The sequence below is a fragment of the Oncorhynchus tshawytscha genome, linkage group LG11 (genome assembly GCF_018296145.1).
Source record: "Oncorhynchus tshawytscha isolate Ot180627B linkage group LG11, Otsh_v2.0, whole genome shotgun sequence".
Classification (NCBI taxonomy): domain Eukaryota; kingdom Metazoa; phylum Chordata; class Actinopteri; order Salmoniformes; family Salmonidae; genus Oncorhynchus; species Oncorhynchus tshawytscha.
Genome location: NC_056439.1, coordinates 13,460,220 through 13,481,996, shown reverse-complemented (window position 1 = coordinate 13,481,996; position 21,777 = coordinate 13,460,220). Strand labels below are relative to the sequence as shown.

The window sequence follows — 21,777 nt, the reverse complement described above, 5'->3', positions numbered from 1 at the left end:
CCAAAGAGGCACTGAGCTTGAAGGTAGGCCTTGAAATACATATACAGGTACACCTCCAATTGACTCAAATTATGTCAATTAGCCTATCAGAAGCTTCTAAAGCCATGACATCATTTTCTGGAATTTTCTAAGCTGTTTAAAGGCACAGTGAACTTTGTCTGGGAGTGCATTCCAAATGGCACCCTATTCCCTATGCACTGTAAGAAGTGGGAAGGCACAGTTGTTCATGTGATGTGTTTTTACTGATTGGAATGATGGAAAATTACGCTTTGGTTCATTCAACCTATTCTATTCTATTTGTCAGATTTTTATTTATCATGCCCATGAGCATTGAGTAGCAGTGGAGGCATTGTTGTCAACCTATCTGAAGAGTGGCTTATTGGGGGCGTTGATTTCAGTTAGTTCTTTTTGCACACTTGTGAGAGTGACATTCCAATTAATGTGGCCTACTGTATTTGTTATTCAAGCTGGAACTTGTACACTGTCAGTATCTGTAATGATACAGTACTTGTATAATTGCATGTGATACTAAAGAGCCTGATAAGGTTTCTAAGTTAAGTTAGCCATAGCTTGGTTATGATATTGCAGTTACTAAATGTGAAGGTCTTCTGTAAAGAATAAGTTGAAGTATTTTTGGGGGGTTGATCCAAAAAGCAATTTTTAACAGTGTGAGCCGTGATCAAAAGTAGTGCACTATATTGGGAATAGGATCCCATTTGCAACACAACCTGGGTCTTTTGGTCCGTCGGGTTGGCTAAGCTGCGTGTATTTGTAATTGCCAACCTCCAATGTATTTGCATATGCACACACACACCACACACACACAGAGCAGTGTTTGAAAACTGTAATGATAAGAGACAGAAATGTAGGGATGGATAAAGTGATAGAGAAAGAAAGAGAAGGCAGGTGTTTCAAAGAGGCAGAAGAGGAGAATGAGAGAAGTAGAGAAAAAGGAGGGATCGGGGCTGAAAGAGAGAAATACTGTAAGCACAATCCGTCGTGAACACAATGGGAGACAAAGAGCTGGTTTCAAGTGCAGGGCGCAGTAGGTGTTTATTGGTAAAGGGCAGGTAGCTGGGTCCAGGGACACGCAGAAGGTCATACACAGGAGGTCCAAAAAGGCAACAGTACAGGCAGGGAAAAGGCTAGTAATGTCATCCGGGAGATCAGGCAGTAAGTTGATAACAGGATATGCAAAAGGCATCGTTAATGAGGCAGGCCAAAACTATCATACACAGGAGGATTAAATTACGGGGGAAAAACCAGCTCTCTGAATAGAAGTGTCACAAAACAAACAACACCTCTCAATGATGGGGTGCAAAGAACTGAACTAAATAGCGTGTGATAGTGACATACAGGTGTGTGACAAAGTGATCAGAATTCCGGTGATTGGGATCTTGAGAGTGAGCTGCTTTCAGGGGATCTATGTGTTTGAGAGTGTGAGTTGGAAGCAGACGTTACACAGTGTCTAACACACACACACACACACACACACACAGGTCACTGGGAGCGTTTGGAGAGGGTTTAATAATGGGCTCTAATTGTGTCTGGTAAGAAAATAGCAAAGTTGCCTCTTGAACAGATAGCAGAAAAGAAAGAGAGATAGAAGCAGAGGGAAAGAAAGAGCGAAATAGGGAGAGAGAGAGAGAGAGAGAGAGAGAGAGAGAGAGAAAGTAAGAGTGAGAAAAAAAAGAAAAAAAGGGAGAGAGATAGTAAGAGAAAGAGCTTTGGCTAGATGCATTACCCCTTACAGGTTCATCTAATTACCCCCCACCTTTCTAATGAGGTAGAGTGAAAGGATAGAGAGAGAGATGGAGAATAAACAACATATTAATTTGTTGGTGGAAGAGGACACACAGGCAAAAAAAGAAATACATATTCAGTGTATGACATTTTTTTATTAAAATAGTGCCTCACAATGAAACCAATCCCATTGGTCTGTATAGTACATACTGTACACAGTAAATGAATACATAAATATCTTTAAAAATGATTAAATCTTTGAAGAATTCCTCCAGTGATTCTATGTGAAGCAACACCAAGTGTAGATAGTGAAAAAGCAAGAAGCAAGACCACAACCATGGAAAGTTATTTCTACATATCTGTTTATGTTTTCATCCTTGTGGAAATCTCACGAGGTGTCATATGCGTAAACCCAGCAGCAGCGAGCCCACCAGGTGGAAGGGGGGGGGGCATTCACGTAATCCACGAGCACTGCAATCATCACTATCACTTCACAGTGGCTCCTTTCACTCCATGCAGTGATGCCTATTAGTGCCTTGGCAGAGGGAGTTTATTGGCTGATTGGCATAATCCATGCAGAGGTGTATGATATCAGGGGTGGCATGTCTGAGATGGCTTGCGGTGCCATATGGGTTGTCCAGATTGCCCATCTGTGATTGAGTGCCCGTTACAGCATGCTGGTGATGGTTACTAATAATGGGCCTCTGACACCAGGGCCAGATGTCTGTGTGACCCTGACGCAGTCCAAGAATAGATTGGGGTGCTAATGATGATAGAGCGCCATGACCTACATCCAGGTGTACTGTTGTTTTCCAAGACAGACAGACAGACTTAGACAGTACAAAGACAGACATCCAGACTGACCGTTGTTCTCCTGGGCCAGGAGCAGGGCCTGCAGGGAGGTGTGCGGGCTGACTTCCAGCTGGCACACCAGCACCTTGGCATGCATCCGGGCTGACAGAGCCCACCACAGATCCTTGCCACCCACCAGCAGGTTGGTGCCGGCCACGATCACGATGGCGATCTCCCCTGCGGACGTGACACAACTGGAAGTGGCCCAATAGAAAGATGATGACAGTACAGAAAGTTCACTTGGCCTTGCATACGAAAACATATGTGTGTTTCTGTGTTTGTGTCTTCTCTGCGTATATTGTAAAATTAGCCAGGACTCCCTTCATATCTGCAAGTAGAACCAGGTGATATAATGCATCAGCTGATATGTGGGTGGGCACACCACTTGAGTGTGTGTCTGTCTGTGTTACAGTAAGGCTTGCTACTTTCCTGTCGATCTTACAGGAGTTTCTGCCACATTGTTGGACTGGGCCTTGGACATGCTCCAATCTCCTCTGACTTTTCTTTTAGTACTCCTACACTATGCACCTTAAATTAATTAGCTGGGAGTGTTTTCTCTTGGGTATTTTTGAATACTCGTCTAGGTTGTCGAATCGACCTGCTGTTCATTTGTTAGCTGAAGCGTGTGGGGCCTGAGATCCTTGAACCACTTTTGCTCAGTGGATTCAGGAAAGGAATTGCAATTCAACTATTTACATATATATCCTCTCACGTCGTCTTTTGAAAATGTATCCACAAAATAAATACATTTCAACCTCGTTCAAATCTGTTGGTGCCCACATGCATTGGTTAGTGTACTTTCCATGACAACTGATTCAATTTGTTAGCCTATTTTCTGCCATACTGACTGATTCTGGATCATCCCCAGTTCTAGACATAACTATTTCTATTTAAACGTCTTAGCAGGCCTGGAAGCCGTTGCTAAAAGATCAGTCAAACTTCTTCCTACACACAACTACTCCATGGGCTACCTGCTTAGCGCTTTTTTGTCTTGGTATGGAGACCTGATTAGGACATGAGGATCAATACATTGTCTTATTGCTAGCTTAATAGGCTATATCACACTTGGTAGCATTATAAAAATCAAATCAAACTTTATTTGTCACATGCGCCGAATACAATAAGTGTAGACTTTACCGTGAAATGTTTACTTACAAGCCCTTAACCAACAGTGCAGTTCAAGAAGTGTTAAGAAAATATTTACCAAGTAGACTAAAATAAAAAGTAATAATAAAAAAGTAACATAATAAGAATAACAATAAGGAGGTTATATAGAGGGGGCATCGGTACCGAGTCTGTGTGCGGGGGTACAGGTTAGTTGAGGTAATTTCTACATGTAGGTGGTGGTGAAGTGACTATGCATAGATAATAACAGCGAGTAGCAGCAGTGTACAAAAGGGAGGGGGGGTCAATGTAAATTGTCTGGTGGCGATTTTATTAATTGTTCAGCAGTCTTATGGCTTGGACGTAGAAGCAGTTGAGGAGCCTGTTGGTCCTAGACGTGGCGCTCCGGTACTACTTGCCGTGCAGTAGCAGAGAAAACAGTCTATAACTTGGGTGACTGGAGTCTCTGACAATTTTATGGGCTTTCCTCTGACACGCCTATTATATAGGTCCTGGATGGCAGGAACCTTGGTCCCAGTGATGTACTAGGCCGTTCGCACTACCCTCTGTAGCGCCTTACGCTTGGATGCCGAGCAGTTGCCATACCAGGCAGTGATGCAACCGGTCAGGATGCTCTCAGTGGTGCAGCTGTAGAACCTTTTGAGGATCTGGGGACCCATGCCAAATCTTTTCATTTTGTCGTGCCCTCTTCACGACCGTCTTGGTATGTTTGGACCATGATAGTTCGTTGGTGATGTGGACACCAAGAAACTTGAAATTCTCGACCCGCTCCACTACAGCCCCATCGATGCTAACCTCTCTGGGTTAGGCGGGACACTTGCATGGCCAATGGCCAGGGAAAATGCAGAGCACCAAGTGCAAATACATTTGTATAAAAATCAAACTTTCATTAAATTACACATGCAAGATAGCAAATTAAATCTTGTTGTGAATCCAGCCAACATGTCAGATTTCAAAAAGGCTTTTCGGCGAAAGCATTAAGATGCTGATGATAGCACAACAGTAAACAATGAGAGAGTAGCATATTTCAACTCTGCAGGCGCAACACAAAACGCAGAAATAAAATATAAATCATACCCTACCTTTGACGAGTTTCTGTAGATGGCACTCCTATATGTCCCATAAACATCACAAATGGTCCTTTTGTTCGATTAATTCCGTCGATATATATCCAAAATGTCCATTTATTTGGCGCATTTGATCCAGAAAAACACCACTTCCAACTTACTCAACGTCGCTACAAAACATCTCAAAAGTTACCTGTAAACTTTGCCAAAACATTTCAAACTACTTTTGTAATACAACTTTTGGTATTTCTAAATGTATATAATCGATCAAATTGAAGACGGGATGATCTGTGTTCAATACAGTGCCTCTATCAAAAGGTACACATGAAGTGACATTCGTTCTGAGCTATGGTACTTCTTCATTACACAAAGGAAAAACCTCAACCAATTTCTACAAACTGGTGACATCCAGTGGAAGCGGTAGGAACTGCAGGAAAGTCGATTAGAATTCTGAATTCCCCATGAAAACATTATTATTATTTATTTATTTATTTTACACTCTGTGGTAAGTAGGGTTTATATGGAAGTAGTAGAGTGGTACTTGCTAATCATTTCCCCAATCAGATGCACTTACTGTGTGTGTGTGTCTGTTTGTATGTTAGCACACATCCAACGAATCATGCTCCTCAGTAAAGCATATGTACGTGTCTGATTGAGTAACCAAGTACGTGCACATTCGATGAGTGAGTGATCGTGTGTATGTTATTTTGTTGGGGGGGGGGTTAACATTCCAACAGGGCCTTCTGCCTTTGTTACCTGCATCATTAACAATGATAGAGGCAGAACCAGTGGCAGCATCAGTCTAGAGAGGGAGAAAAAAATAAGAAATTTTAAGCATTTCAATACATATAATGTAACCATTCATTTCTAATTGTTTGACACTTTTGGGACTATTTCATTGGTTCAATTATGCTGCACAACCTTAATTTTAAACCAAGCATAGGAAAACATATTATTTCGATCAAGGTCCGGGATGATGCATGCCATGAAATCACGTCTATCTGTTCAGTTTTAAGCTAGTTTTGAAATAAGTTTTGGTGTTCCAACCTGTGAATACATCATTGTCCTTCAAATTAATAATTTAGTTTTCTCAAGTCTTTTCCAACCTGGAAGAAAAATGTCATGATGAAACTTTGAAAACAATGATCTAAGCCATACATGAGATATCAACAGAATTGGTTGTATTTTCTTGTACCCCGCTGGCATACTGGCAAAGTGCCGTCACTCAACACAAACACATGCACACACACACATATACACACACACACATCGACACACACACACAAACACACACACACACATGGCCATCGCGCCAAGCCTTCAAGATATGACGATCCCACCCGTCCGACGCCTCCTCATGTCCACCTCTCCTCCCTCATCCTCCCCACTTCACTCCATCCGCTCTGGGATGTCCACATCATAAACTCACTCGGGGGGCGTCAACGGGGTCCCCACCTCGCCCTCAGGCTCTCCACTTTTATCCTACGCTTTCAAACAATAAGCCAAAGATGCATCTGTGCCCTAACTGCCTATGATGTGTAGTATGCAGCGGTAGTAGCAATACAGTGGCAGCCTTGGCCCCCTTTTTGTTTGAAGTGCGGCCTTCCTCCTTCGATGTTTCTTAAAAGCCTAGGCATCTATTTTTGGGCTGTGCCCATGCCTGGAGAGCCGCTCTTGCGTTGTACTTGCATATCGATCTGGCCCTTTGTTCTTGACAGAGGTGGGGCTTCAGCTACTTTGGTGAAAGTTTTTCATGCTGTGCTGTGCCTAGCTGATTAGAGACCTTGGGTTGGATGTATGGGAATAATGTGTGTTTGAAGGAGAGTGGTGTTTGGGTTTGTGTTATCCGTGTGTAATGGTAAAGATCAAGAGAGAATGCGGGCCAGGGTGTTGACAGGTGGGGTGAGAGGAGGTCGATATGACTAAGGTAAAATAGTAATCGACTGGTTGGTAGGTAGGTAAGTAGATGCATATCAAATTGTATTTGTCACATGCGCCGAATACAACAGGTACCGCGAAATGCTTATATGGATAGAAAGAGAGAGAGTGTATGTAGACAGAGAGAGAGAAGTGAGTGTGTGTGTGTGTGTGCTTTCCATATACTATCACTGTGTCATACCTTGCAGACCATGGCATTTTTGGCTTCTATTCTAGCTGCCGGAATACACTGGTTTGCCCCTATGCCTCTGAAACCGATGAAGAACTTGTGACCATGGATGGTCTCTCCCGCCATGGGGAGCCTTGGTGCCTGGCTGAAGGAGAAATAGCACAGGTGAAAATATCCCTCACAGACTCATAATACAACCCTCTGGTAAAAAGTATAAAAGTAGCTTACAAATGCTATGACACGGGTTCAATGATATGTCCATTATTGAGACAGCAAGAATTGTTCTCTTGTGATATGATCTCTGCCAAGACCCAAACCACAACTGCTTTGACTTAACTATGTCAGTGCCAATGCCAGTCATGCCTGACTCACCACAGGGTTGGGCCATGCTTTCCACCGCCCTCTCTCCACAAGGCTACCACCCTACGGGCTGGTGAGAGAGTTGTCTGTCTGCTTTCTCCTCTAATCACAGAGAGTCACCAGGCGACTTTAGGGTCACAGCAGGTTGGCATGAACAGGGTAAATAACTTATTTTTCACCATGACCCTTATCTATTATTGACATTTGGTTATTGATAAAGTGTGTGTGTGTTACCGAGTTCAAGACAACTGGGAGCTGGTAACTTGGACATCTCAGACATTCGACTTCAGTGCGTTCAATACAACTGGGAACTTGAAAAAAGAACATCAGACTGGAAAAATCGAACTCTGAATTCCAAGTCGGAAACCCAGGCATCTTCTTAGATTTTCCGACCTAAAGATCACGGATGTCAGGATTTGATCTAGTTTTTTTCAGAGATCCCAGTTGTCTCTTGAACACACCATGTGTGTGCATGTGCCTATCCAAATGAAAAAATACTACAGTTTACTATACAATACTACAGTAAACTGGAGTATACTGTAGAATGCTATACTACACACTGTAGTATACCTCAATCATGTGTAGTACTTACTATAGAATTATGTAGTATACTGTAGAACAATATTGTATATACTACAGACTTCCAAAACTCTACAGTAAATTCTACAGAAATGTCTATATAAGGTCCCACAGTTGACAGTGCATGTCAGAGCAAAAACCAAGCCATGAGGTTGAAGGAATTGTCCGTAGAGCTCCGAGATAGGATTGTGTCGAGGCACAGATCTGGGGAAGGGTACCAAAACATTTCTGCGGCATTGAAGGTCCCCAAGAACACAGTGGCCTCTGTCATTGGAAGAAGTTTGGAACCACCAAGACTCTTCCTAGAGCTGGCTACCCGGCCAAACTGAGCAATCGGGGGAGAAGGGCCTTGGTCAGGGAGGTGACCAAGAACCCGATGGTCACTCTGACAGAGCTCCAGAAGAGATATCGTACATTGTAAACAAGTCTGTTAGGTCGTTAACTTATGTTTTGTTTTTTGTCAGCACAACCTGTTATTTGACTGGTTCATGGAATGAGTTTGGCTGTGGATGTTCCATGTGATGCTTTGATGATGAAGTTTGCATTTATCGTGTAGTTTCTTTTTCTTTTTATTCAATTTAGTCACATGATGTCCCAATTTGCAGTACGTTTGCCAATCGGTTGTGCAGTCAGACTTATTTGCCGTTCCTTTTGCCTCATCCCACTCAACCATAAAATGTTTCAATTCCTCATTAATCCACAGGGATTTAACAGTTTTTACAGTCATTTTCTTAATGGGTGCATGCCTATTAGTAACTGGAATAGTAACTCCTCATTACACACCACAGACCAACAAGTATTCTTTATATCAACAATATAGGAATTAACCATAGTATTTAACCATATTATACCATAGTATTTTTTCATGTGGGTGTGTGTGTGTGTATACAGTATGTGTGGATGTGTGGGTGTGGATGTGTGTATTACAGTAAGTTTACATTAAAAAAAATAGGTATCTGGTGTTGTTTTTCCCACCCTCAGAATTTCCAGTATTGATGATGCAGGAGATTTGAAGTTGTTTTGATCAAAACCAAAATAGCGGGGAACATATGGGTGTCCATATGTTCACTGGTTTTGATTAATCATGTTCTATGTCTTATGTCCTCTTTTTTTAAGTACTGTGATATATGAATCATTTGTTGAAACACATTTGTGCAGAGGTGGGCCCAAGTCACTATTATTCGAGTCACAACCAAGTCTCAAGGTCCAAGTCTAAAGTCGAGTAACAAGAAGAACGGGTCGAGACTCGAATCAAGTCTACGTCCTGCATACCATACACGGAACAATAATTGCATCTTATTCTATGTTCTGACTCCAAAGCGTGTGGAGCGCAGGCCAGGTAGCCTATTTCTATGCACACTGAGGTGTCCATGCTCCTATTACGCACAACAAAAATGACATAGACATAGAAACCGGACACACGGAACTGAAACATAACTCGGGAAATATGAACAAAGGAAACTATACATTGAAAAAACATAACTTCTACCTCATTAGTCTTCATGTGCACAATAAACATTGCGCCCACACAGATCAGAGTAAGAAATGGTTGGCTAAATGACAACGTGTCATAGGTCTATTAAACATGAAACAGATAAAAATATATGTCTATGTGTAGCATTAAACGGTACGGGGATGGAATGATAAAACGCTAGCAATTATTGTAGTATTACATGGAATATAGATTTACCACATATGCATTAAACGTGTGAAAGCAACAGCAAATATTTCAACAAGAGAAAAAAGCACTCTCCACTGGAGGGAGTTTGGAGAGCGCAAGTGGAAAGCAGTGCCTCTTCGCCACAGTTGCCTAAAAATGTATTTTAACAACAAATTCCAAGTGCAAGCTTCATAAGTAAATTATACATTTCAAGATATTTTTACATACCAAAAGACCAGTAGGCCTATGCTAGTAATTGTTGACCCATTGCTGGTGAGCTTGCAAAGTAAACCGTTTTTCTTGATCACCGAACCACTTCATATTTATTTACTATGGCAATCCTACACTGCACCCAATCCTATAGCTGTACTGCAAATCAGAAATCTGTTCGGTAGCTCACCCGACCAGTGTTGATTGACAGTTTGCTGGTCCAATCAGAGGGCCGGGTGTGTGTTTCACTAGCCAATCTGTTTCAGTTTTTTTGCAAGTGCCTTGCTGCGGCTACTGTCTCTGGCTGAGTGTAGAGTAATCCACATGGACTCTGTGCCACAACATGAGTAACAAACGACTACAAAACCTGGCCAGATAATTTCAAGTCATCTCTCTCAAGTCAAAGTTGAGTCCCGAGTCATGAGGCTCCAAGTCTCCCAAGTGGGCTCCCGAGTGGCGCAGCGGTCTAAGGCACTGCATCTGTGCTAGCGGCATCACTACAGACCCTGTTTCAATTCCAGGCTGTATCACAATCGGCCGTGATTGGGAGTCCCAAAGGGCGGTGCATTATTGGACCAGTGTCGTCCGGGGTAGGCCGTCATTGTAAATAAGAATTTGTTCTTAACTGACTTGCCTAGTTAAATAAATAAAAGTCCAAGTCATTTTATTTTCTAGCAAATCGAGTCTCAAGTCATCACATTTGTGACTCGAGTCAGACTCGAATCCAAGTCATTTGACTCGAGTTCACAACTCTGCATTTGTGTACTAATCTATTTTAGCCTATATAATGTAGCCTTGTGTACTATGCTTCGTATTGCTCTCCTATATGTCATCAGCCACACATTAAAGTAAACTATGTAGTCTCACTTTTTTTATTACAGTATGTTTAATTAGCTTATATAATGTATCTACAGTTGATCCCATAGGTTGTTTGTTTTGTTGCAATAGGAAGGAAACATGTATGGTTAAACTCAGAAAATGTTCTTCTGTATGTTGGATGACTGGAAAAGCAGCCTTTTGTCAAAGGATTTCACTTTCTATTCAAGAGCTCGCTCTTGCTCTCTCGCTCTCTGGCTCTCTCGTTCTCTCTCTCCTAACGCACGCATGTGCACACACACACACGATGCAGGGTGGTGATTTGGGTGGTGATTTGTTTCTGATAAGCAGAGTGAAACACTACTATGCCAACTTGAGAGGAAGTAGGGGAGGGTGTGAGAGTGTGTGGGCCAAGCATAGTAATTGCACTCTGCACACGCACACACACGCACGCACGCACACACACACACACACACACACACACACACACACACACACACACACACACACAGATACAAGCACACGCACGTACACACACAACAACATATACACGCACACATTCACACACACACAGCTTCCGGTCCAGCCTTTATTGGCAACTGACTACAACTATTGGTTTGCTTGGCTGCCTAGCATCTCAACACCTGTGATTGACAGGTATGGTAAATCTCTGCCCCTCCCTCACCAGACACATTGTGTGTTTGAGAGCACGCCAACCAAATGGCTGGTTATGTGCTTAAGCTCAACTCCAACCTCAGTCTGTTTTCTCCCACGCCACCAAAAGGCCACCACAGGTATTCGATGATGTCAGCTGTTTGTTTTTCAGCTTGTTTTGTCTCTTGTTTTTCTAGGAAAATAACTTGGTCTATTCTGTCATCATGAGCAATAGCTAGAAAGGCTAATATGGCTAAGGAGGCCAGTGGGTGCAGCACAGACAAAAACATTTGCTTTCCAATGAAGTTAACCTTCAGAAAGCGTGGATGACTCAGACACAAAAGTAGCCTGACAGCTATTAACTAGGCAAGTCAGTTAAGAACAAATTCTTATTTACAATGACAGCCTACCGGGGAACAGTGGGTTAACTGCCTTGTTCAGGGGCAGAACAACAGATTTTCACCTTGTCAGCTCAGGGATTCAATCCAGCAAGCTTTCGGTTACTGGCCCAACGCTATAACCACTAGGCTACCTCCCGCCCCACTATTACCACATCGGTATCACTATCGGAAGTAGGTCTAAGAGGGACTGAGGATTGTGCAAACATTGCTAACTTTGGACCATTTCCTTATTTCCTTATGCAGCAGTCACGTAGATTGACATAACCTAGTAGTGTTTTCAGATAGAATAGATTATCAGAAAGATAATGGCTTCACAAAAGAGTTTCTTCAAAGACAGGAAGGCCTTATATGGTCATGCTGTGTTGACTCATCAACTAGCTGTGTAAGTTAAGAGACCTTTTCACTTCTAGTCAGAGAGAGGTCATGTGAGAGAGGGAAAAGGAAAGACTGAAAAATACTTTCCTTATTAACCACTTAGGTCAGGGACGGCAACTTTGATGGGGGTGGAGGCCACAAAAAAATCAGAACTCGTCATGAGGGGCCGCAGTGGCTCGTGGGTCTGCTAACCCCACATCCATAAATGCAGTCAGAGCCAACCCTATCCTTTATGGGGCCTAAAGTGATATTTTGTTGGGGGGCCCACCTTCAAGCAAAACATTGTAGCTGCCCCCCTCTTGACAGCGAAGACAATAAAATGTTTTGGAGTTAATTTCCTGCCATTCTACACATTTTGTCATGGAGCATAGAGAAAATGTTGCCGTTTTAAATAAAAAAAAATTGCAATTCTACACATTTTTCCATGGGATGGAGAGAAGACTTTGCAATTTTATAACTAATCTGATGCATTTCTACTCTGGGACAAAAAAATCTACATTTTACAGCTAATTTCCTGCAATTGTAGAAATCTTGCCATATGGTGGAGACAAATGTTAGCCGTTTTTAATATGATATATGATGATATTGCGGCAGGTAGCCTAGTGGTTAGAGCGTTGGGCCAGTAACTGAAAGGTTTCTGGATTGAATCCCCGAGCTGACAAGGTAAAAATGTGTCATTCTGTCATAAGTTGTCTCGCTTATGTCTGTCCAAACACTCTTCAATTGTACTTGAGATGATGAGTAATGATGCAATATGTGTGGGAAGGACATTTTTGCTGCACTATTCACACCCTTTACTGAGATGATGAAACAGCAACAGTTGGGTAAAACATTAATTACATGGGATCATGGCGTCATGGTGTCTAAGTTGAATCTTTTCTGTCTCAATGGTCATATCCACATCATCAGTCAATGGGCAGATCAATGGATCAGTGTCTGGCTTTCATAGGCAAGATTAGAAGTTAAATGGAATTTGTGGTGTGGGTGATATTGGAAGGCAAGTATTTGTGGTATGAGTGAGATGGTGTTGCCAACTGTGGAAAAAGCCAATGAACAAAAATATAAATGCAACATGCAACAATTTCAAAGATTTGACTGAGTTACAGTTCATAGTGTGTAAAGAAATCAGTCAATTGAAATAAATTCATTAGGCCCAAATCTATGGATATCACGACTGGCAATACACATATGCAGTTGTTGGTCACAGCTACCTTACAAAAAGGTACCATAACCCCACTGCCACCATGGGGCTCTCTATTCACAACGTTGACATCAGCAAACCGCTCACCCACACGATGTCATACAGTCTGCCATTTGCCTGGTACAGTTGAAACCGGGATTAATCTGTGAAGAGCACACTTCTCCAGTGTGCTAGTGGCCATCATAGGTGAGCATTTTCCTACCAAAGTCGGTTACACCGAACTGCAGTCAAGTCCAGACCCTGGTGAGGACGACAAGCATGCAGATACTTCTGTTGTGGAAACCCACAGTTTCATCAACTGTCCAGGTGGCTGGTCTCAGATGATCCCGCAGGGGAAGAAGCCGGATGTGGAGGTCCTGGTGAGGCCGGTTTGACGTACTGCCAAATTCTCTAAAACGATGTTGACGGTAGAGAAATGCACATTCAATTCTCCGGTAACAGCTCTGGTGTACATTCCTGCAGTCAGCCTGCAAATTGTACACTCCCTCACAACTTCAGAGATCTGTGGCATGGTGTTGTGTGTCAAATTTTACAGTGGCTTTTTACTGTCCCCAGCACAAGCAGCACCTGTGCAATGATCATGCTGTTTAATCAGCTTATTGTAATGCGACACCTGTCAAGTGGATGGATTATCTTGGCAAAGGAGAAACGCTCACTAACAGGGATCACATTTGTGTGTGTGGAACATTGAGGATCTTTTATTTCAGCTTTGAAACATGGGACCAACACTTTATATGTTGCGTTTATTTATGTTTTTTTTCTCAAAGTAGTGATGCTAAGACAGTTATATTAACAATTTCCACAATATTTGGTCTGTTGACATTTTCAAGACGTGAGACAATATTTGAAGGCACCAAACCAATTCAAAAACACTTTTTCTATTAATTCTAAACCTATAAAAATAACAATAACAATACCTTGTCATCCTTGCATTTCTGATGTGGCCCTTGGGGGTCTTTACCCCTCTGGCTGAAGTTACGCCTCCATCCCCCTCATGTGCATATCACGTGACATATAGCATAAGGTGGTGACTGGGTCTGGGGGCAGCGGACAGTATTTATCATAGAAATACTATTACTAGAATGACTAGATTCTATGGTAGGCTATTAATAATCCAGGCGGGGGTGGAGGAACAAAGCAGTTCCCTTATCTGTGTCTGTATATAGGTCATTTAAGGCTGCTACACACTTTAAACAATACGCAGCAACCAAGCTTCGTTTTCTGCTTTGTTCGGCACAAATTGTGGAACGGACCATAAAAGATGCTCCGTCGTTCTGTTTGGGTAAAGTGTGTAGAGCGCTTTAGAGCAACAGCCTCATCCATTTCAAGCCATGAACCCTGAAACACCCTTTAGCCCAAATTCCAATATTTCCCCTTGGCTTTTGTGTAAAAACTGCCATGACAACTGATGTTAAATATCGGCTAACGTGATGTACAGAGCATGATTTCCATCAGCTCTGAAAATAGGCCTTTCCATGTCTCCATCACAATGTGATGTGTATGAATCAGAACAACCAGTAAAGGTTTTTCTAGTACAACGAAGATGTGTCGGTTTCAGCTGCAGAAGACAATACAGTGCCTTCGAAAAGTATTCAGACCGCTTGACTGTTTCCACATTTTGTTACGTTACAGCCTTATTCTAAAATTGATTAAATTGTTTTTTTTTGTGAATCACCACTAAATACCCCATAATGAAAAAGCAAACTTTATTTATTATTGTTATTTTTTACAGAAATGTCACAATGACATAAGTATTCAGACCCTTTACTCATGACTTTGTTGAAGCACCTTAGACAGCGATTACAGCATCGAGTCTTCTTGGGTATGACGCTACAAGCACACCTGTATTTTTCGGGAGTTTCTTTCATTCTTCTCTGCAGATTCTCTGTCAGGTTGGATGGGGAGCTTTGCTGCACAGCTATTTTCAGGTCTCTCCAGAGATGTTCGATCGGATTCTGGGCTCTGGCTGGGCTCTCAAGGTCATTCAGAGACTTGTCTCAAAGCCACTCCTATGTTGTCATTGTCCTGTTGGAAGGTGAACCTTTGCCCCAGTGTGAGGTCCTGAGCGCTCTGTAGCAGGTTTTCATCAAGGATATCTCTGTACTTTGCTCCGTTCATGTTTCCCTCGATACTGACTAGTATCCCAGTCCCTGCCTCTGAAAAACATGCCCACAGCATGATGCTGCCACCACCATGCTTCACCGTAGGGATGGTGCCAGGTTTCCTCCAGACGTGACGCTTGACATTCAGTCCAATGAGATCAATCTTGGCTGTCACGTGCCTTTTACTGAGGAGTGGCTTCCGTCTGGCGACTTTACCATAAAGGCTTGATTGGTGAAGTGTTGCAGAGATGGTTGTCCTTCTGGAAGGTTCTCCCATCTCCACAGATGAACTCTACAGCTCTGTCAGAGAGACCATCAGGTTTTTGGTCACTTCCCACATCCCACTTTGCTCTGACCTTATATAGACAGATGTGAGAGCTTATATAGACAGATGTGTGCCTTTACAAATCATGTCCAATAAATATAATTTACCACAGGTGGACTCTTATAAAGTTGTTGAAGCATCTCAAGGATGATCAATGGAAACAGGATGCACCTGAGCTCAATTTCGAGTCTCATAGCAAAGGGGCTGAATACTTATGTAAATAAGGAGTTACTGTTTTTTTTGGCAAAAAATTATAATAATCTTTTTTCACTTTGTGATTATGGGGTATTGTGTGTAGATTGCTGAGATTTTTAAAATGTAATCAATTTTAGGATACGGCTGTAACGTAACAAAATGTGGAAAAAGTCAAGGGGTCTGAATACTTTCCGAAGGCACTGTATATACAGCGATTTGTGCATTGAGCAACAGTATAAATACACATATTTTACTTTTGCCTGACAAAAACTGAATGACCACTACTGCACATTCTGCCACTGTCTTGAACAGATTTGATTATACTATTTAGAACGAGCAGCCAGCTCATGAACATATGAGTGCACCAGGATAGCTAGCTAACATAATGTCACAAAGCATGATGCTCTAGTTAACTTTCATTCTGAAATTACCTCATATTTCCGAGTTAGTCAGATATTACTTTAAGACTTGAAATTGGCACGGGAGATAGATAAGCACATAGCTAGCTACCTAAGGTAGATCGCTAACTGGTTAATTTGACAAAAAAAATCTACAAAAATATTTATCAATGTTTCTGTAGCTGGCTAATTCATTTGATCGTGCTGTGGGATACACCAGGTTTTATGCTGTTTTAGTCCACACAACATGTCGCTCTGTCACCTACAGTAGAACTTCTTAAACAGTGGTGTAAAGTACTTAAGTAAAAATACTTTCAAGTACTACTTAATTTGTTTTTTGGGGTATCTGTACTTTACTTTGCTATTTATATTTTTGAAAATGTGTACTTTTATTCCACTACATTCCTAAAGAAAATAATGTACTTTTTAATCCATAGATTTTCCCTGACACCCAAAGTACTCGTTACATTTTGAATGCTTAGCAGGACAGGAAAATTGTCAAATTCACACACTTATCAAGAAAACATCCCTGGTCATCCCTAATGCCTCTGATCTGGCAGACTCACCAATGTGTTCCTTCTGGTTTGCTTAATTATTTATACTTTTACTTTTGATACTTAAGTATATTTGATCAATTACATTTACTTTGTATACTTACGTTTATTTAAAACCAAGTAGTATTTTACTGGGTAACTCACTTTTACTTGAGTCATTTTCTATCAAGGTATCTTTACTTTTACTCAAGTATGACAAGTGTGTACTTTTTCCACCACTGCTTATAAATAACATCAGGGGGAAACAATAACATTGGCCATGCTTTTTGTCCTACCAAATCCATGATGAGAAGGTTCTTGCCCGTGTATCCCTCTGTCCTTCGACTCTTTTTGGATGTAGTTGTCCAGTTTTCAGGTCCCAGGCTCCCATGACTGTTATTATTATGTATTTACAAGTTACTTACAATTTGCTTTAGCACCATTTGTACCTGATAGAGCAGATCTAGTCTCACGTGCGGAAGTAAGCCATCTGGTGCGAGAGGATATATTGGGAGGAGACTATAGCAGACCCAGAAGTTCTGACTGAACGGATGCACATTTGTGCACCCCAGGACGGTCCATTTACTTTGTGCTGTTATAATTTATGCTATGAAATCCTGAGATTTATTTAAAAGAAGTCCTGAGGTTTCATTGGGACAGTTCCCCCTCATAGCAAATAACTGGCAAAACAGTCAAAGCAGTGGGGGGTTTGATTTATTTAAGATATTCTTTAAAGAGGTAGGGTTTCAGACATTTTGGAAGATGGGCAGGGACTCCGCTGTCTTGATGTTAGTTCCACCATTGAGGTGCCAGGACAGAGAAGAGCTTTGACTGAGCTGAGCGGAAGCTGCCCACCCATAGGGGTGGGAGGGCCAAGAGAACAAAGGTGGCAGAACAGAGTGCCTGTGTTTTATTTTTTTATTTTTTTATTTCACCTTTATTTAACCAGGTAGGCTAGTTGAGAACAAGTTCTCATTTACAACTGCGACCTGGCCAAGATAAAGCATAGCAGTGTGAACAGACAACAACAAAGTTACACATGGAGTAAACAATAACCAAGTCAATAACACAAGCTGAGATATCTAATAGGCGCGCAGAGATGAGTGTCGCCACTTGAATGTCAGAAGGGGGGAAGGAGAAAAGTAGTTGAGTGTCACACATAGCAATGATAGAAGAGACCATGTGAGGATATGACTGAGACGAGTGACTTGGTGTAAAGAGAAAAGAGGAGAGGGCCTAGAACTGAGCCCTAGGGTACACTAGTAGTGAGAGCACATGGTGCAGACACAGATCCTCTGTTCTAGGATGCAATCCATTGCTGTGCAGAGCCTGAGACGCCCAGCCCTGAATGGGTGAAGAGGAGGATGTGATGGTTCACGGTGTCGAAAGCAAGGGTTAGATCTAGGAAGATGAGAACAGAGGAGAGAGTGTCAGCTTTGGCAGAGGGGAGAGCCTCTGTGACACAGAGGAGAGCGATCTCAGTTGAGGGAGACATCTGACTGGTTAGGGTCAAGAAGATCTTTCTGAGAGAGATAACAAGAAAGATGGTGAAAGAGAAGATGTCAGAGGGGTCGAGTGTTCGTTTCTTGAGGAGGGGAGTGACTCTGGCCATCTTCTAGTATACTGTACTAATTGGAGCTAACATGAGGAGTACAGGAGCAATTATTTCACAATATGAATTGTAAATGCGATTTAGGGGTAAAAAAAATTGGGACAGAATTTGCTTGTTAGTCTATCCTTTTTGGAACTAAGCCTAATTGTAGCCTTTACTCTTTGCTAGGGGCATTTCAGGCAACAACAGCATACCATACTTAAACTGCACAAAAAAAACTCAAAGTCTTTGCCACATTACCATGTACTGACTGGAAGAAAAAAATAGAGCATTCACAGCTCTCTCAGAGGTCGACAGGTGCCATGTTAAAAGGGGCGATTATTTCAATGCTGCACCACGTGACTGAACACAGCCCAGAAAAATCTTTAATTAATTACCTGAGCGTGTATCGGATTAATGCTTGTGTCTTAATCTCTTAAAATCTCCTCAGAAAGCCTGGACACTGGCTCTAGGTTAATTAACTACTTCTCATTCAGAGGGGATCAATGCAATGATGGCAATTCATGATTAATGCCACACTGACACAGTTCGAGCCAATGTGAATGTAGGCTGTATCGTTTGATTCCTTACATCGTCTGTCCTCATAAAAATGCATCCCAGAAGGCGAGGGAATGGAGTAAGTATGGAATAAAAAAACATTGAGATTCCCCCAAGTCTTCAAACCTTCCACACACTTTGTTAAGGCATGTTGGTACTGGTAATTCATCTCACCACCTTCAAGGTATGCAAATATATGCTTAACTTTAATTTTGAGGTGAACTATCCCTTTAAATCAGTGTTTCTCATTCCATTCATATTTTAGGTAGACACAGCACTGAGTAGCAAAACAGTTGCCTGGTGTTCCAGTCCGTTGATAGTTTTATCTATATCCCCTTTTCTTGTGCTCGTGTCTGTGTTTTGGTGTCCAACCCTGATCTGCTTCACCTGTCTTTGTGCTTGTCTCCACCCCCCTCCAGGTGTCACTCATGTTCCCCGTTATCCCCAGTGTATTTATACCTGTGTTCTCTGTTTGTCTGTTGCCAGTTCATCTTGTTTTGTCTTACCATCTCCCTGCTTTCTCAAGTTCTGTTTCCCCTGTTCTGACCATTCTGCTTGCCCTGACCCTGAGCATACCTGCCATTCTATACCTGCCTGACCTTTTAACAAACCTCTGCCTGTCCTGACCCCGAGCCTGCCTGCTGTTCTGTACCTTATTGACTCTGCCCTGGATTACGGACCTCTGCCTGCCTTTGACCTGTCTTTTGCCTGCCCCCTGTTTGGGTCCATAAACATCTGTGACTCTAGTTGTCTGTATCTGTGTCTTAACCTGAGTTCTGATATTGGTTCATTTTCAGGCATGCAAACAGACAAACTGGCTAGCTAAATCAGCACATTGGCCTACAGAGGCTATCTAATCAAAAGTTTGATATAAATGTTTATTTTCACACATTATATAGCCCGTACCAACTGTTATGGTATTCCGGATTATACTGGAGATTTACCTTCGGTTACTGGCAAAGTTTTTCAGAAAAAGGTTAACCAGAGGGCTGGTCTTGTCCTCACATTGAAGCCTCTTCAGTCTTCAGATAACTGTTGGCCAACAGTTAGCTGAACTAAGCTACTGTAGCTAGGTATTCTCTTGTAGATACAGACCTTATGTGTGGATGGTGTAGGAAGAAGGTCCACAACAATCTTCTCTCTTGGTTTCAGATGTTTATTGCAGACAATTATAATACTTTAGTTACTGTTTATCTCCAGTACAGATCACACACAGGTGTCCATACAACAGAACTGACGTACCAACTGAAAAACACTGAACAAAAACTTACGACGTCATGACAATTGGAACATACGGCTGTCAATCATCTAGGGGTAAAAGTAGGAGGGATTGCTACTTCTGTGGCACAACACTACCCCCTCCAGCGGTGCCGAGTCCCTTTAGCACCTATAACAAATAAAACAGGTTACATTTATTAAATAACAGATGTAAAAATGAATCTGAACACCAATAACATTCAATTGTGAAAAACCTCAAGGTAAGTAAGTATTTTATGTTCTTCTCCAAAACTGGTAAGTAAATAAAGGTGATTGTCCTTTTTGCAACACTTCACTTTTAGGGTAACCTAACATTTCTCTCAACGGGCAAAGGTAAGTAGCTAGTAGAGTCCAATTTTTGACACTTAAACGTTCCAGTAAAATGGGAACATTGGAACAGTCCTCAACGTTTGTTACGAAAAACTAGGAGTGGTGGGTGGAATCAGGCACAGAGAGCAGGGTTCAGTCGTTTGTCAATTTATTCACCAGCCCACCAAAAATGGTCACGCCAACACACAGGGCGTATACAAGTTGCCAGTCCAAACAACAGGACAAAAATAGTCCGGAGAATAAAGACACGAACAAATAACACCATCCAACACAGAGTAACAAGAAACAAGCCCGCACAAATACCCAGCGGGCCTAGTGCCCTTAAATAACCTACAAACAAACCCTAATACAAAACAGGTGTACCCAATTACCCAATAACCAAAAACAAACGGAAAGGGAATCGATGGCAGCTAATAGGCCGGCGACGACGACCGCCGAGCACCGCCCGAACAGGAAGAGGCACCATCTTCGGCGGGGTTCGTGACAACGTTGTTGTTTTTCTCTTTCTGCAGGCCCTGTTGCTGATAGAGGGAACCCTGCTCACCCAATTTTAGTCTCTCTGTCTTCGTCCTCAGCCTTGTTTGTTTGAGTGTGGACCCAGAGAACCCAGAGGAGGAGTGTGGAACAGGCTGGCGTGTAGGTCTGGGACTCCCTGTGTTTCTGTCTAACTGGACCCATGTTGGGTCTGGATCTAATGTTTTCTCCCATGCCAGCTGCTCGTTCCTCGGCTTGTGGGGTGTCCGGCTGGCCCACTGCTGCAGTTTAGGTGGCTCAGGAAGAACTGCAACACTGTCAGAGGAGACGTCCTCAGCCGTGTTCATGTTTGAGAACAGTAGAAGCACCAGGTTTTGGGTTGTCGACCTGGTGATGGTATTTGGAACGGGGCTGTTACCTGCAGTTGAAGCTCTATGGGGCGGGATTGTGGACTTGGAACAATGTCTGCAGAAATGCCCATTCTCCCCACATTGGTAACAGGTGGCTTTGTTAGGGCTTGGGGACCTGAATGTCACTTTGCCTTGGCTGGATCCCCTCCTTTCCCTCTCAAAAGCTTTTGGAGCTGGGTAGATGTTGGAACTGGAAATGGCTGACTTGTAACCTCAATTTGCCGGGCCATGGACTCTACAAGGTGTCGAAAGGTGTCGCAAGTGTTTCACAGGGATGCTGGTCCATGTTGACTCCAATGGTTCCCACAGTTGTGTCAAGTTGGCTGGATGTCCTTTGGGTTTTGGACCATTCTTGATAACACACAGGAAACTGTTGAGTGTCATTAACACAGCAGCATTGCAGTTCTTGACACAAACCGATGCGCCTAGCACCTACTACCATTCACCCTCTGAA

At 42.5% G+C, this 21,777-nt stretch overlaps 1 pseudogene; it reads right to left on the bottom strand.

Moving 5' to 3' along the window:
- Positions 1–21,260, bottom strand: part of LOC112262426 — an 86,062-nt pseudogene extending 64,802 nt beyond the window's left edge.
- Between the last annotated feature and the right edge of the window lie 517 nt (positions 21,261–21,777).